General features: G+C 44.2%; 1 long non-coding RNA gene across 2 annotated transcripts in view; it reads right to left on the bottom strand.

Annotated features, from left to right (window-relative positions):
• The window catches only part of LOC138853763 (uncharacterized), a 97,291-nt gene that overhangs the window by 21,080 nt on the left and 58,828 nt on the right, over positions 1–17,383 (bottom strand). For both annotated transcript variants that reach the window (XR_011392914.1, XR_011392915.1), the window contains exon 2: positions 4,843–5,248. This is a non-coding gene — a long non-coding RNA (uncharacterized lncRNA). The remainder of the gene's footprint in view (positions 1–4,842; positions 5,249–17,383) is intronic.

Raw genomic sequence — 17,383 nt, 5'->3', positions numbered from 1 at the left:
ACTGGAAGAAGTGTTTCTGTCGATGGTGAAGGTGCTGGAAGAAGTGTTTCTGTCGATGGTGAAGGTGCTGGAAGAAGTGTTTCTGTCGATGGTGAAGGTGATGGAAGAAGTGTTTCTGTCGATGGTGAAGGTGCTGGAAGAAGTGTGTTTTTAACTGTTGATTGTGAAGGTACTGTAAGAAGTGTGTTTTTAACTGTTGATGGTGAAGGTGCTGGAAGAAGTGTATTTTTAACTGTTGATGGTGAAGGTGCTGGAAGAAGTGTGTTTTTAACTGTTGATGGTGAAGGTGCTGGAAGAAGTGTGTTTCTAACTGTTGATAGTGAAGTTGCTGGAAGAAGTGTTTCTAACCCTTGATGGTGAAGAAATCAACAGCTTCGGTTCAGTTTCTAGATGAAGATCCTGGAAAGTAGAACTCTCCACAATATTCAGTGGCACCTGCTCACATCCAATAGAATGCAGTTTTTTGGGGTTAAGGGTCTTGGGCTTAAATCATCTTGTTTGAACTTCACAAACTTTTCTACCGTATTCTTGAAATATAACAACACAGCTTCTGTTCAGTGCTGTTACTTCCAGTAGCTCCTTCAATCTTATTCTTCTGTACATCATGTTGCGTCTCTCTGAAATATTCAGCACACTTCTTACCATTATGTTTTATGTATGTGATGAGGTTTAAAGTAGCCTTCCGCATAAGTCTTAATTAATCTTCTTTCCGCAATTCCTGCATGTAACTACGTTTCTCTCCTTGACATCTCTTGACAGAGACTGCACTACTTCAGGCGCTGTGATAACGATACGTCCACTGAAGCTTTCAGTCTTATTCAATACATTGTTGCTCCAAAGCTCCATCCTGCCAGTAAACGAAGTTACTCACAAGCACAGTCCAGTTGACTGCACTAACAGACTTTATTAATGTGCGACATTTGCACAACATACTGTGTAATTACTATCCTTCCCCATTCACATACCTTGATTCCTAAGTAGTATGTTAAGTAATATCACTCGTACAACAGTGATGAAGAATACAATTTTAAAACTAGAGGAAATTATAATACTGGCGATGTAGTAAGTCCCTTTTCATTACCTTCTTACCTTGCTATACACCATACCAAATACCTCTTGTAAATTCCTAATGCATCAACGGAGTTCTTACTCTTATCTATGTAGTATTCACTTATATACTTCAGTGTAAATACTCGGTATACACATCCACTACCTTTTGTAAATCCTCTTGCAAACTTGCTCTCTTACTCGTAACTCAGAAACCCGAACTATGACTAGTACTCTGGTAAGGAGGGAGAGGAAGAAGGATACGGAAGGATGAAGATATAGAGGATAGGAAAAAGGAAAGCAAATTTAAGTGACTATTCTGATTTTTAATTGCTCACTAAAGATGTGTATCACACACAATATAATGTAGTCCAGAGAATATATATACCGCACTGCCCAGCACTAATACACAAATACACAGATGTGTCTACAAGCAAGTTCGAGTATTTTACTTTCATTAATTAGAATTCCTTGTAGAGGGTCACAACACAGGCGACTATTGGGAGCAAGATGGTCTTGCAACCTGAGTTTCAGTGATAATTCTACCGTAAGCTGAACCTGGTATATTTAACATGCTTATTTTCCTATAATTCTTATACTCTTCTTTTATCCCTCCCCCCCCTGAAACAAAGAAGCTATGCATGTTCTTTGTCAGTCCTTCGGTACCTATCTTTAATTCATATACTGAAATGCATCAGTCACTCCAAAAATGAATCCTCACCTGCTTTTAGGATATCAGAGTTAATACCATCTTACCCAAGTACTTCGTTCCCTTTTTATTCACTGTCATACACTCCCACACTTTGCAAAAATTAACTATTCATATATATATATATATATATATATATATATATATATATATATATATATATATATATATATATATATATATATATATAAATCTTTCCCGGAGCAAATCTTAGTCACAAGAAGCTCAACTAAAGCCCTTGCAATGAAGAACTGCAAGTACACTCATTATACAGCCTTAAAAACGTCACTAGTTGCAAGGCGCGAATTAAATCGTATAAAATCCTGTAATGCTTTCCCCTTGGACAGTGACTGCAAGATATTTAAGGACCGGTTAAATTACGGGTGGAGGCAGCAAGCTCAAGGGTCACCTTTACCACACGTTGCGTTCTTTCCTAAAGATCATTAAGACAAAAAGTTGTTCTAAGTTTGGCAGTTAATTGATGTCATGTACCCAGCTGGCATCGCGCACTAGCAGCGACATCAACAACGACAGCACTGATACTGACGAAATTTTCGTAGGGATGACTTTTCGCTCTGTGAATAGCGAAACGTTGTCCTAGCACAGCTCGTGTGTTTACATTGTGAATGCATAGTTGTACACACGTAACATTAACTTTATATACTCTACCAATGTACTTCGTACACCTTCGTAACCTTTGGTCGTGTATATAAAAAAAAAGCACGACCAAACACATATAGTGGTACCTTGAGTTTCGAACAACTCTCAATCCGAACAATCATGCAAGTGTATTTTTGTAAGTGCGTTTGTAAGTGTATTTTTGGGGGTCTCAAACGAACTAATCTAATTTACATTTTTCCTTATGGGAACAAATTCGTTCGGTATCAGCACTCAACAGCCTTCTGGAACGAATTAAGCTCGTAACTCGAGGTATATTTTTATTTTCCCCAATATGGGAGTTTCCAATTTTTTGAATGAAATGGTGACTTCATTTCTCGCATTTCAGTATAATATTGACATTCATGTTTTGGTACTACTCGCCTAAATAATATTTTAAGTGACTTATCAGAGACGACGACAAAAACAGCAAGAACGGAAAAGATAATCAGAGATAAACAGTTAATAAAAACAGTAACTACAAGCAGAAACAATAACAAAGTTCATCAAGGAGAACACTGGAACAAGAAAGAAATTCCATTTGTACCTAGAACACCGTAAATGGTGTTTCATAAGTCTGGAATTATACAATATACAGGGTGTTCCATAAGTCTGGAACCATACAGCATACATGGTGTCCCGTAAGTCTGGAACCATACGGTATACAGGGTGCCCCGTAAGTCTGGAACGATACAGTATACAAGGCTGGAACCATAGTGTACCTCCGCATATAACTTCACTCCTAACATCATTTACCATACCAGATAACTATGTATCTGTGAAACGAAAAACCATAACAACACCATCAGGGAAGGACATCAGGGATGAAAATCAGGGAGGACATCAGGGAAGGACATCATGGAAATACCATTTTAAAGGAATTTTTTTTAATAAAATTAACATATTTTAACCCCAAAAAACACGCTAATCTATAGATTTTAATAAATTCATGTATCAGTAATAAGACTGGGTACGTTGAACACATTCAATAAATGCCTTTATTGCCCCCTCTCCCTTTTTTTCTCGTTTTCTTCTCTATGGTTTCCGATTTAAGGGGAGACTGTGGAAAAAATCAAGGGATAGGTGATTTAGACGTTGAACCCAACAAGCAACTACTTTAAGAACAGATATCAATGAGCAAAGGCAACTATAGCGTCACTCCATAGTCCCGCTCGTGCAGATATCGAGAGGACATGGAATCTTTGAGAGAACTGCATTGATTCTGAAGAAGTAGTAGTAGTAGTAGTAGTAGTAGTAGTAGTAGTTGTAGTAAGGAATAGTAAGCAGGGGTGATGGTTTGCTTACTCCACAAAGCATTGTGTCTTCTTACAAGGCTACGTCTAACCCTTCCAGGCTAACTGACTTCTTCAGGTACGTTCCATCTTTTGACGACGAATAACTGAGTAAATGCGACACACCGCACAGCTTAGCAAAACCCATAGCACAGTCACTTAGCACAGCACAGTGCTTAGCACAGTACTGTGATTGTCATAGCATAGTATTGATCATAGCTCAGTGCCTAGCAGAGTATAGTGTTTAGCACAGTATTTGGCATAGCAAATCCCAGCACATCCTCAGGGACTGATTCACCTTTGCATCACCTCGCTCTTTCTTGTTCACATTCCTGTTGTACAGATTCCTTTTGCTCAAATTTCTGTTGTTCAGTTTCCTATTATTTAGATCCATTTTGTTCTGATTCCTATTGTTCAGATCTCTGTTGTTCACATTTATTTTGTTCATATCTTTCTGCTTATTAATTCATACATTTGAGAATGTTAATATATAGAAATTTAAACGTTTTAATTTATGACTTTGATTATATCTTCAATATGCTTATTGGTTTATGTAGTTGTGAGAAGTGGTTTATGTGACTTTGTGTTGTGGTTTATGTGACTGTGTTGTGGTTTATGTGACTTTATGTTGTGGTTTATGTGACTTTATGTTGTGGTTTATATGGCTTTGTTCACTGTGTACAACAGTACACTGTGAGCACCAGTACAGTATCGTGAGTCTGTATCGTTCTGAAATTTTGGATGGAACGGTGGTACGATCCACATTGTTCCTCACACAACTGTTGATCATTCTTAATTGCTTAGTTAATGGTTAACTGTTGGTTAATGGGGTCATTAAGGCTGCAAGTCTCCTGTTCACCACCTGTCAAGAATATTTTAATCCCTAAAATATGAATTAAGATAAACTTTCATTGTATATACAGTGACAAACATTACTGGAGCATCTCAGATAATTTCTTCCAAGAAATTATGTCTTAATTCTCATCACGTATAATTTAGCACCTATCAGAGGTTATTGACACTACAGTCTTGTGTTTACGTTTGATAACAGCAAGATGCAGACAACCTCCATGATGTAGTATAAGGTACATTTAAGTTGTAAACTGAAGGAGTGAAACCCAGCAGGAGGGTACAAACCTGGGTGACGGTGGTGCTCCGGTGAGGGACGGTGGTGTTCCTGTGGGTGACGGTGGTGCTCCGGTGGGTGACGGTGGTGTTCCTGTGGATGACGGTGGTGTTCGTGTGGGTGACGGTGGTGCTCCGGTGGGTGACGGTGGTGTTCCTGTGGATGACAGTGGTGCTCCTGTGGATGACGGTGGTGTTCCTGTGGGTGACGGCGATGTTCCTGTGGATGAGTAGTAAGGAGGTGGAGTTCTGTTTTTCAAGAAACTTTAAAAGTGTCTCCTTGTTGTTGTTGTTGTTGTTGTTGTTGTGGGGCTTAAAGGGCCTCTAACAGCTTGCGCCGTATTGACCCCAGTGTGGTCCCCTGGACACGGATCTTCGTCAGGTGAGGTGTCAGGTAAGTGCTTACACATCCGCGTACCTGGGAAAATAGGAGAGATCTTAACACGTTTGTTGATGATGAACTGATGATTTTATATAGGGAAATTAAAATTTTATTTCCCCAAAAAGCACTGGTCATAAAGTGGCCTCTATTTAAAAACTTAATGAAAAAAGCCGTGTGTGGCTTTCAAGACAAGAACACTTGAGGCTCGAGCCTCCGTTCACCAATGCAATAGGCTATCATTTAGTATACACTAATCTATTTAGAGACTTACGATGTTTGTTAGAGGCAAGGAAGCCTCAGGACAGCATCATTGGTCTGCTAGTTTTAAAAGAGATGTACTTCACATCTCCACAGGAAAGAAGACTTAGGAGGAGATATGTTCGCAGCGTACAAGATCCACAAATGTAGTATAGACAGAGCTGAGGATCTTGAGGACACGGGAGATAAAGCATCAAGTAAGCCACAGAGGTATTCAAAAAGAGCATTCCTTTATGATTTAATAATAACAACAATAATAATAATAATAATTATTATTATTATTATTATTATTATTATTATTATTATTATTATTATTATAGTAATTATTATATTTACGGAGAAACCCTAAATATTTTAGGGTTATACAACGTATGGAAAAATGGGAGCTGAAGTTTGAGCCGAGGGAAGGGAGGGTAGCTCAAGTTCCTTTGATCAAGAGCCCTTTACCAGCAACAACCCCCCCCCCATCCTCCCCTTGAAGGGATAAATATAATGAAGAAGTACACGAAACTAGAGTTGGAAACCAAACTCATACGTTGTTACAAGAATAGGTACAACACCTATTCTTTTTTCATTGTAATGCTGAGGCGATTGTTGTACTGGAAACAACTGAAGGTAATTTTAAGGTATTTACTACCTTAACCTTGATATAAGGTGTTCAGTCCTTTAACCTTGATAGGTGTTTGTCCCTCCTAGCCTTGATAGGTGCTCAGTGCCTTAACCTTCATAGAAGGTGACAAGTCCCTTATCCTTGATAAGCGCTTTTTTCCTTAACCTTTGATAGGTATTTATCCCCTTAGCCTTGACAGGTGTTTACCGCCTTAACCTTGACAGGTGTTTACCCTCTTAGGCTTAATAGGTATTCAGTCCCAGGTGTTGAACATTTGACATACGCATTAACCTGGGGTACTCACCTAGCTATGCTCACCTTAGCTGGGTGAGCATAGCTAGGTGAGTACAGCTATGTGAGTACAGCTATGTGAGTACAGCAAGGTGAGTACAGCAAGGTGAGTACAGCAAGGTGAGTACAGCAAGGTGAGTACAGGAAAGTGAGTACAGCAAGGTGAGTACAGCAAGGTGAGTACAGCTATGTGAGTACAGCAAGGTGAGTACAGCAAGGTGAGTACAGCAACGTGAGTACAGCAAGGTGAGTACAGCAAGGTGAGTACAGTTACGTGAGTACAGCAAGGTGAGTACAGCAAAGTCAGTACAGCAAGATTAGCAAAACAAGGTGAGTACAGCAAGGTGAGTACAGTTACGTGAGTACACTTACCTGAGTACAGCAAGATGAGTACAACTACATGAGTACAGTTACGTGAGTACAGCAAGGTGAGAACAGCTACATGAGTACAGCAAGATGAGTACAACTACGTGAGTACAACAAGGTGAGTACAGCAAGATGAGTACAATAAGGTGAGTACAGCTACGTGAGTACAACAAGGTGAGTACAACAAGGTGAGTACAGTAAGGCGAGTACAGCTACGTAGGTACAGCAAGGTGAGTACTGCTACGTGAATACAGCAAGGTGAGTACAGCTACGTGAGTACAGCAAGGTGAGTACAGCTACGTGAGTACAGCAAGGTGAGTACAGCAAGGTGAGTACAGCAAGGTAAGTACAGCAAGGTGAGTACAGCAAGGTGAGTACAGCAAGGTGAGTCAGGCAAGGTGAGTACAGCAAGGTGAGTACAGCAAGGTGAGTACAGCAAGGTGAGTACAGCAAGGTGAGTACAGCAAGGTGAGTACAGCAAGGTGAGTACAGCAAGGTGAGTACAGCAAGGTGAGTACAGCAAGGTGAGTCAGGCAAGGTGAGTACAGCAAGGTGAGTACAGCAAGGTGAGTCAGGCAAGGTGAGTACAGCAAGGTGAGTACAGCAAGGTGAGTACAGCAAGGTGAGTACAGCAAGGTGAGTACAGCAAGGTGAGTACAGCAAGGTGAGTCAGGCAAGGTGAGTACAGCAAGGTGAGTACAGCAAGGTGAGTACAGCAAGGTGAGTACAGCAAGGTGAGTACAGCAAGGTGAGTACAGCAAGGTGAGTACAGCAAGGTGAGTACAGCAAGGTGAGTACAGCAAGGTGAGTACAGCAAGGTGAGTCAGGCAAGGTGAGTACAGCAAGGTGAGTACAGCAAGGTGAGTACAGCAAGGTGAGTACAGCAAGGTGAGTCAGGCAAGGTGAGTACAGCAAGGTGAGTCAGGCAAGGTGAGTACAGCAAGGTGAGTACAGCAAGGTGAGTACAGCAAGGTGAGTACAGCAATGTGAGTACAGCAAGGTGAGTACAGCAAGGTGAGTACAGCAAGGTGAGTACAGCAAGGTGAGTCAGGCAAGGTGAGTACAGCAAGGTGAGTACAGCAAGGTGAGTACAGCAAGGTGAGTACAGCAAGGTGAGTACAGCAAGGTGAGTACAGCAAGGTGAGTACAGCAAGGTGAGTACAGCAAGGTGAGTACAGCAAGGTGAGTACAGCAAGGTGAGTACAGCAAGGTGAGTACAGCAAGGTGAGTACAGCAAGGTGAGTACAGCAAGGTGAGTCAGGCAAGGTGAGTACAGCAAGGTGAGTACAGCAAGGTGAGTACAGCAAGGTGAGTACAGCAAGGTGAGTACAGCAAGGTGAGTACAGCAAGGTGAGTACAGCAAGGTGAGTACAGCAAGGTGAGTACAGCAAGGTGAGTCAGGCAAGGTGAGTACAGCAAGGTGAGTACAGCAAGGTGAGTACAGCAAGGTGAGTACAGCAAGGTGAGTCAGGCAAGGTGAGTACAGCAAGGTGAGTACAGCAAGGTGAGTACAGCAAGGTGAGTACAGCAAGGTGAGTACAGCAAGGTGAGTACAGCAAGGTGAGTACAGCAAGGTGAGTACAGCAAGGTGAGTCAGGCAAGGTGAGTACAGCAAGGTGAGTACAGCAAGGTGAGTACAGCAAGGTGAGTACAGCAAGGTGAGTCAGGCAAGGTGAGTACAGCAAGGTGAGTACAGCAAGGTGAGTACAGCAAGGTGAGTACAGCAAGGTGAGTACAGCAAGGTGAGTACAGCAAGGTGAGTACAGCAAGGTGAGTACAGCAAGGTGAGTACAGCAAGGTGAGTACAGCAAGGTGAGTACAGCAAGGTGAGTACAGCAAGGTGAGTACAGCAAGGTGAGTACAGCAAGGTGAGTACAGCTACACGACAATAGTTTGTTTTGCGTTCGACACAAAAATTACTGAACTATATTGGCATTTCTACTGATATTTCTTTGGTAAAACGAGTTGAGTAGCTAAAGTTTGGAGTGCAGGACCCGTGGAGTGTTGTGGGGAGACGCACTATTTAACTGGCCAAATGTATTATTGTGGGGAGACGAACTTTTGTTAACTGGCCAGATGTATTGTTGTGGGGAGACGAACTATACTTAACTGGCCAGATGTATTATTGTGGGGAGACGAACTATACTTAACTGGCCAAATGTATTATTGTGGGGAGACGAACTTTTGTTAACTGGCCAGATGTATTGTTGTGGGGAGACGAACTATACTTAACTGGCCAGATGTATTATTGTGGGGAGACGAACTATACTTAACTGGCCAAATGTATTATTGTGGGGAGACGAACTTTTGTTAACTGGCCAGATGTATTGTTGTGGGGAGACGAACTATACTTAACTGGCCAGATGTATTATTGTGGGGAGACGAACTATACTTAACTGGCCAAATGTATTATTGTGGGGAGACGAACTATACTTAACTGGCCAAATGTATTATTGTGGGGAGACGAACTATACTTAACTGGCCAGATGTATTATTGTGGGGAGACGAACTATACTTAACTGGCCAAATGTATTATTGTGGGGAGACGAACTATACTTAACTGGCCAAATGTATTATTGTGGGGAGACGAACTATACTTAACTGGCCAAATGTATTATTGTGGGGAGACGAACTATACTTAACTGGCCAAATGTATTATTGTGGGGAGACGAACTATACTTAACTGGCCAAATGTATTATTGTGGGGAGACGAACTTTTGTTAACTGGCCAGATGTATTGTTGTGGGGAGACGAACTATACTTAACTGGCCAGATGTATTATTGTTGGGAGACGAACTATAGTTAACTGGCCAAATGTATTATTGTGGGGAGACGAACTATAGTTAACTGGCCAAATGTATTATTGTGGGGAGACGAACTTTTGTTAACTGGCCAGATGTATTGTTGTGGGGAGACGAACTATACTTAACTGGCCAAATGTATTGTTGTGGGGAGACGAACTATACTTAACTGGCCAGATGTATTATTGTGGGGAGACGAACTATACTTAACTGGCCAAATGTATTATTGTGGGGAGACGAACTATACTTAACTGGCCAAATGTATTATTGTGGGGAGACGAACTATACTTAACTGGCCAAATGTATTATTGTGGGGAGACGAACTTTTGTTAACTGGCCAGATGTATTGTTGTGGGGAGACGAACTATACTTAACTGGCCAAATGTATTATTGTGGGGAGACGAACTATACTTAACTGGCCAAATGTATTATTGTGGGGAGACGAACTATACTTAACTGGCCAAATGTATTATTGTGGGGAGACGAACTATACTTAACTGGCCAAATGTATTATTGTGGGGAGACGAACTTTTGTTAACTGGCCAGATGTATTGTTGTGGGGAGACGAACTATACTTAACTGGCCAGATATGGTGTTGTCTTCTTCTTAGTCTTCTGTTCTTTCTCCTTTTTCTTTTCTTTCTTCTTGTTATTTTTTAATATCATAGTTATTATTAACATTATTGCTACACTATTACTGTAGCAACAATGACAACACTTTTCTGGCGATCAAACACTTCCACGAAACACAAAAAATTCGAGAAACTACTTCCCTGTGTTGCCAAGAATAAGGAAAACAAGTGGGTGAAGCTGCCTGAAGATCAGAGTTTCAACTCCCTGCATTGATAGAATCGAATACCATAAACTATAAGGGATAGTTAAAACTTCCAGAAGCTCAGTAAATTACACTAAAATATCTCACGGTGAATATAGGTTCCAACACCACGGTAATGGACGCCGTCATGGTATATGGAGGTTCCAACACCACGGTAATGGATCCCGTCATGGTATATGGAGGTTCCAACACCACGGTAATGGATCCCGTCATGGTATATGTAGGTTCCAACACCACGGTAATGGATCCCGTCATAGTATATGTAGGCTCTAACACCACGGTAATGGATCCCGTCATGTTATATGGAGGTTCCAACACCACGGTAATGGATCCCGTCAAGGTATATGTAGGTTCCAACACCACGGTAATGGATCCCGTCATGGTATATGTAGCTTCTAACACCACGGTAATGGATCCCGTCATGGTATATGTAGGTTCTAACACCACGGTCATGGATTCCGTCATGGTATATGTAGGCTCCAACGCCACGGTAATGGATCCCGTCATTTTATATGTAGGTTCCAACACCACGGTAATGGATCCCGTCATGGTATATATAGGTTCCAACACCACGGTAATGGATCCCGTCATGGTATATGGAGGTTCCAACACCACGGTAATGGATCCCGTCATGGTATATGTAGGTTCCAACACCACGGTAATGGATCCCGTCATGGTATATGTAGGTTCCAACACCACGGTAATGGATCCCGTCATGGTATATGTAGGTTCTAACACCACGGTAATAGATCCCGTCATGGTATATGTAGGTTCTAACACCACGGTCATGGATTCCGTCATGGTATATGTAGGTTCCAACGCCACGGTAATGGATCCCGTCATGGTATATGTAGGTTCCAACACCACGGTAATGGATCCCGTCATGGTATATGTAGGTTCCAACACCACGGTAATGGATCCCGTCATGGTATATGTAGGTTCCAACACCACGGTAATGGATCCCGTCATGGTATATGTAGGTTCTAACACCACGGTAATAGATCCCGCCATGGTATATGTAGGTTCTAACACCACGGTCATGGATTCCGTCATGGTATATGTAGGTTTCAACGCCACGGTAATGGATCCCGTCATTTTATATGTAGGTTCCAACACCACGGTAATGGATCCCGTCATGGTATATATAGGTTCTAACACCACGGTAATGGATCTTATTATAGTGAACACTGGTTTCAACACCACAAACCATACAATACCTCTTTCTCAACAATATACATCTATTCATCCCTTTCAAAATCATAACAGCTACCATATACTCAATAAAAAATAAGAAATAACTTCTATAGCTGCAAAAACACGATAAAGATCCACCGCAACATACATAAAACAGACAGTGTCGTTCTTCCAGCGTCAACAAAACAGCCATCACTTGCTAAAATGCGACAAAGAAGGTTAATAGTGACTTGAAAGGTCAGAAATATTACCACAGTTCCAGTGAGGATTTGTATAAATGTAACTGTTTTTCCTTGTACTCACCTATTTGTGGTTCCAGGGGTCGAGTCTTAGCTCCTGGCCCCTATGTGTGTGTGTGTGTGTGTGTGTGTGTGTGTGTGTGTGTGTGTGTGTGTGTGTGTGTGTGTGTGTGTGTGTGTGTGTGTGTGAGTGGTGGGTAGTGGGGTGTGTGTGATGGTTGGTGGGTGTGGGGGTGGGTGTGGTGGTGGGTGTGGGGGTGGGTGAGGTGGTGGGTGTGGGGGTGGGTGTGGGGGTGGGTGTCGGGGTGGGTGTGGGGGTGGGTGTGGGGTTGTGTTTGATGGGTAGTGGGGGTGGGTGTGGGGAGGTGTATGATGGGTGATGGGTGTGGGTAGGTGTGTTAAAAGTGGTGGGGGTGGGTGTGGGGAGGTGTATGATGGGTGTTGGGTGTGGGTAGGTGTGTTAAAAGTGGTGGGGGTGGGTGTGGGGAGGTGTATGATGGGTGTGGGTAGGTGTGTTAAAAGTGGTGAGGGTGGGTGTGGGGAGGTGTATGATGGGTGATGGGTGTGGGTAGGTTTGTTAAATGTGGTGGGGGTGGGTGTGGGGAGGTGTATGATGGGTGATGGGTGTGGGTAGGTGTGTTAAAAGTGGTGGGGGGGGGTGTGGGGAGGTGTATGATGGGTGATGGGTGTGGGTAGGTGTGTTAAAAGTGGTGGGGTGGGTGTGGGGAGGTGTATGATGGGTGATGGGTGTGGGTAGTGTGTTAAAAGTGGTGAGGGTGGGTGTGGGGAGGTGTATGATGGGTGATGGGTGTGGGGAGGTGTGTTAAAAGTGGTGGGGTGGGTGTGGGGAGGTGTATGATGGGTGATGGGTGTGGGTAGTGTGTTAAAAGTGGTGGGGGTGGGTGTGGGGAGGTGTATGATGGGTGATGGGTGTGGGGAGGTGTGTTAAAAGTGGTGGGGGTGGGTGTGGGGAGGTGTATGATGGGTGATGGGTGTGGGTAGGTGTGTTAAAAGTGGTGGGGGTGGGTGTGGGGAGGTGTATGATGGGTGATGGGTGTGGGGAGGTGTGTTAAAAGTGGTGGGGGTGGGTGTGGGGAGGTGTATGATGGGTGTTGGGTGTGGGGTGGTGTTTTAAATGTGGTGGGGGTGGGTGTGGGGAGGTGTATGATGGGTGATGGGTGTGGGGAGGTGTGTTAAAAGTGGTGGGGGTGGGTGTGGGGAGGTGTATGATGGGTGATGGGTGTGGGTAGGTGTGTTAAAAGTGGTGGGGGTGGGTGTGGGGAGGTGTATGATGGGTGATGGGTGTGGGTAGGTGTGTTAAAAGTGGTGGGGGTGGGGGTGGGTAGGTGTATGATGGGTGTGGGGAGGTGTGTTAAAAGTGGTGGGGGTGGGGGTGGGGAGGTGTATGATGGGTGATGGGTGTGGGTTGGTGTGTTAAATGTGTTGGGGGTGGGTGTGGGTAGGTGTATGATGGGTGTGGGGAGGTGTGTTAAAGTGGTGGGGGTGGGTGTGGGGAGGTGTATGATGGGTGATGGGTGTGGGTAGGTGTGTTAAAAGTGGTGGGGGTGGGTGTGGGTAGGTGTATGATGGGTGTGGGGAGGTGTGTTAAAAGTGGTGGGGGTGGGTGTGGGGAGGTGTATGATGGGTGATGGGTGTGGGTAGGTGTGTTAAAGTGGTGGGGGTGGGTGTGGGTAGGTGTATGTTGGGTGTGGGGTGGTGTGTTAAATGTGGTGGGGGTGGGTGTGGGGATGTGTATGATGGGTGTGGGGAGGTGTGTTAAATGTGGTGGGGGTGGGTGTGGGTAGGTGTATGATGGGTGTGGGGAGGTGTATGATGGGTGATGGGTGTGGGGAGGTGTGTTAAAAGTGGTGGGGGTGGGTGTGGGGAGGTGTATGATGGGTGATGGGTGTGGGTAGGTGTTAAAAGTGGTGGGGGTGGGTGTGGGGAGGTGTATGATGGGTGATGGGTGTGGGGAGGTGTATGATGGGTGATGGGTGTGGGGAGGTGTATGATGGGTGATGGGTGTGGGGAGGTGTATGATGGGTGATGGGTGTGGGGAGGTGTATGATGGGTGATGGGTGTGGGGAGGTGTATGATGGGTGATGGGTGTGGGGAGGTGTATGATGGGTGATGGGTGTGGGGAGGTGTATGATGGGTGATGGGTGTGGGGAGGTGTTCAACTCTTCAGATGATCATCCTACATCAACTACACGAGATTTTTAAGGCTACGTGTCACCTGTTCGCAAAAGGATGTTTGAATACCTAGAACAGGAACTAATGTAAACTCTCAGTGTGTATATACACTGAGGGATACACACCTCTTGGTGCATCTACACTGAGGGATACACACCTCTTGGTGCATCTACGCTGAGGGATACACACCTCTCAGTGCATCTACATTAAGGGATACACACCTCCTAGTGCATCTACATTAAGGGATACACACCTCCTAGTGCATCTACATTAAGGGATACACACCTCCTAGTGCATCTACATTAAGGGATACACACCTCCTAGTGCATCTACATTAAGGGATACACACCTCCTAGTGCATCTACACTGAGGGCTACACACCTCCTAGTGCATCTACACTGAGGGCTACACACCTCCTAGTGCATCTACATTAAGGGATACACACCTCCTAGTGCATCTACATTAAGGGATAAACACCTCTCAGTGCATCTACATTAAGGGATACACACCTCTCAGTGCATCTACACTGAGGGATACACACCTCTCAGTGCATCTACACTGAGGGATACACACCTCTCAGTGCATCTACACTGAGGGATACACACCTCTTAGTGCATCTACACTGAGGGATACACACCTCTTGGTGCATCTACACTGAGGGATACACACCTCTTAGTGCATCTACACTGAGGGATACACACCTCTTGGTGCATCTACACTGAGGGATACACACCTCTTAGTGCATCTACACTGAGGGATACACACCTCTTGGTGCATCTACACTGAGGGATACACACCTCTTAGTGCATCTACACTGAGGGATACACACCTCTTGGTGCATCTACACTGAGGGATACACACCTCTTAGTGCATCTACACTGAGGGATACACACCTCTCAGTGCATCTACACTGAGGGATACACACCTCTTAGTGCATCTACACTGAGGGATACACACCTCTTGGTGCATCTACACTGAGGGATACACACCTCTCAGTGCATCTACACTGAGGGATACACACCTCTTGGTGCATCTACACTGAGGGATACACACCTCTTGGTGCATCTACACTGAGGGATACACACCTCTTAGTGCATCTACACTGAGGGATACACACCTCTTGGTGCATCTACACTGAGGGATACACACCTCTTAGTGCATCTACACTGAGGGATACACACCTCTCAGTGCATCTACACTGAGGGATACACACCTCTTAGTGCATCTACACTGAGGGATACACACCTCTTGGTGCATCTACACTGAGGGATACACACCTCTCAGTGCATCTACACTGAGGGATACACACCTCTTGGTGCATCTACACTGAGGGATACACACCTCTTGGTGCATCTACACTGAGGGATACACACCTCTCAGTGCATTTACACTGAGGGATACACACCTTTCAGTGCATTTACACTGAGGGATACACACCTCGCAGTGCATCTACACTGAGGGATACACACCTCTCAGTGCATCTACACTGAGGGATACACACCTCTCAGTGCATCTACACTGAGGGATACACACCTCTTGGTGCATCTACACTGAGGGATACACACCTCTCAGTGCATCTACACTGAGGGATACACACCTCTCAGTGCATCTACACTGAGGGATACACACCTCTTGGTGCATCTACACTGAGGGATACACACCTCTCAGTGCATCTACACTGAGGGATACACATCTAGCAGTGCATCTACACTGAGGGATACACACCTCTCAATGCATCTACACTGAGGGATACACATCTAGCAGTGCATCTACACTGAGATATACATACCTCTCAGTGGATCTACACTGAGGGATACAAACCTCTTGGTGCATCTACACTGAGGGATACACATCTAGCAGTGCATCTACACTGAGGGATACACACCTCTCAATGCATCTACACTGAGGGATACACATCTCTTGGTGCATCTACACTGAGGGATACAAACCTCTTGGTGCATCTACGCTGAGGGATACACATCTCTTAGTGCATCTACAGTGAGGGATACACACCTCTCAATGCATCTACACTGAGGGATACACATCTCTTGGTGCATCTACACTGAGGGATATACACCTCTCAGTGCATCTACACTGAGGGATACACACCTTTCAGTGCACCTACACAGAGGTATACGCACCTCTCAGTGCATCTACACTGAGGGATACACACATCTTGGTGCATCTACACTGAGGGATACACACCTCTCAGTGCATCTACACTGAGGGATACACACCTCTCAGTGCATCTACACTGAGGGATACACACCTCTCAGTGCATCTACACTGAGGGATACGCACCTCTCAGTGCATCTACACTGAGGGATACACACCTCTCAGTGCATCTACACTGAGGGATACACACCTCTCAGTGCATCTACACTGAGGGATACGCACCTCTCAGTGCATCTACATTAAGGGCTACACACCTCCTAGTGCATCTACATTAAGGGCTCCCCTCAAGGAAGGTTCCTTGACGTTGGTGAGGGGCTCTTGATTTAGGGAACTGGATCTGTGCTCCAGTTCCCCGAATTAAGCCTGAATGCCTTCCACATCCCCCCCCCAGGCGCTGTATAATCCTCCGGGTTTAGCGCGTCCCCTTGATTATAATAATAATAATACATTAAGGGATACACACCTCCTAGTGCATCTACATTAAGGGATACACACCTCTCAGTGTACTAGAGACGAGGTAGTCACTCTTCAAGAAACAGACTGAGATTTAGATCAGCTAATTTTGATCTCAGACTGGAAGTAAGTTAGCAGTCTAACTCAACCTTACTAAAGCTTTCGTAAAATATAATAACCTAACTTCCCTAACTGCTCTAAGAATTTGCATAACTTTCTCTCTTCACTAGAAGGGGGAAAAAAAAGGCACAATACCGTGGGTGGAACAATACACAAATATCCCGCAGTGTCGCCATAAATTTTTTTCTCCTACTTGCGACTAAAATGGTTGTAACTATGACCATAATTTTAAAGGGGTGGACCGGTAAGCCAGCGGAAGGCCTCGGTCAGATGATCAAAAGCTCCAAGGGTGGGTTATCATCTAAGACCGGCGTCAGGAAATACTTGTCCTTTTTCCTGACGAACCTTACCGAACCTAACCTCCCACGTGCTGGTTAATTGTGTATATCTCTCTTCACTATTTTCCTTTCGCTGAATAATAATAATAATAATAATAATAATAATAATAATCATAATAATAATAATAATAATAATAATAATAATAATAATAATAATATCTATTTACTACAAGTACATGTACAAGGTACACAGTCCTAGCTGACATCAGTGACATACTACTATATAGAAATCCCCTTGTTATGCAGAGCATTTCGGGCAAATTAGATCAGTTTTGTCCCAGGATGCGACCCACACCAGT

This window comes from Cherax quadricarinatus, chromosome 39 (assembly GCF_038502225.1).
Source record: "Cherax quadricarinatus isolate ZL_2023a chromosome 39, ASM3850222v1, whole genome shotgun sequence".
In the NCBI taxonomy this organism is placed as follows: Eukaryota; Metazoa; Arthropoda; class Malacostraca; order Decapoda; family Parastacidae; genus Cherax; species Cherax quadricarinatus.
Note: the sequence above shows the minus strand (reverse complement) of the source record. Positions and strands in the feature narration are given on the sequence as shown.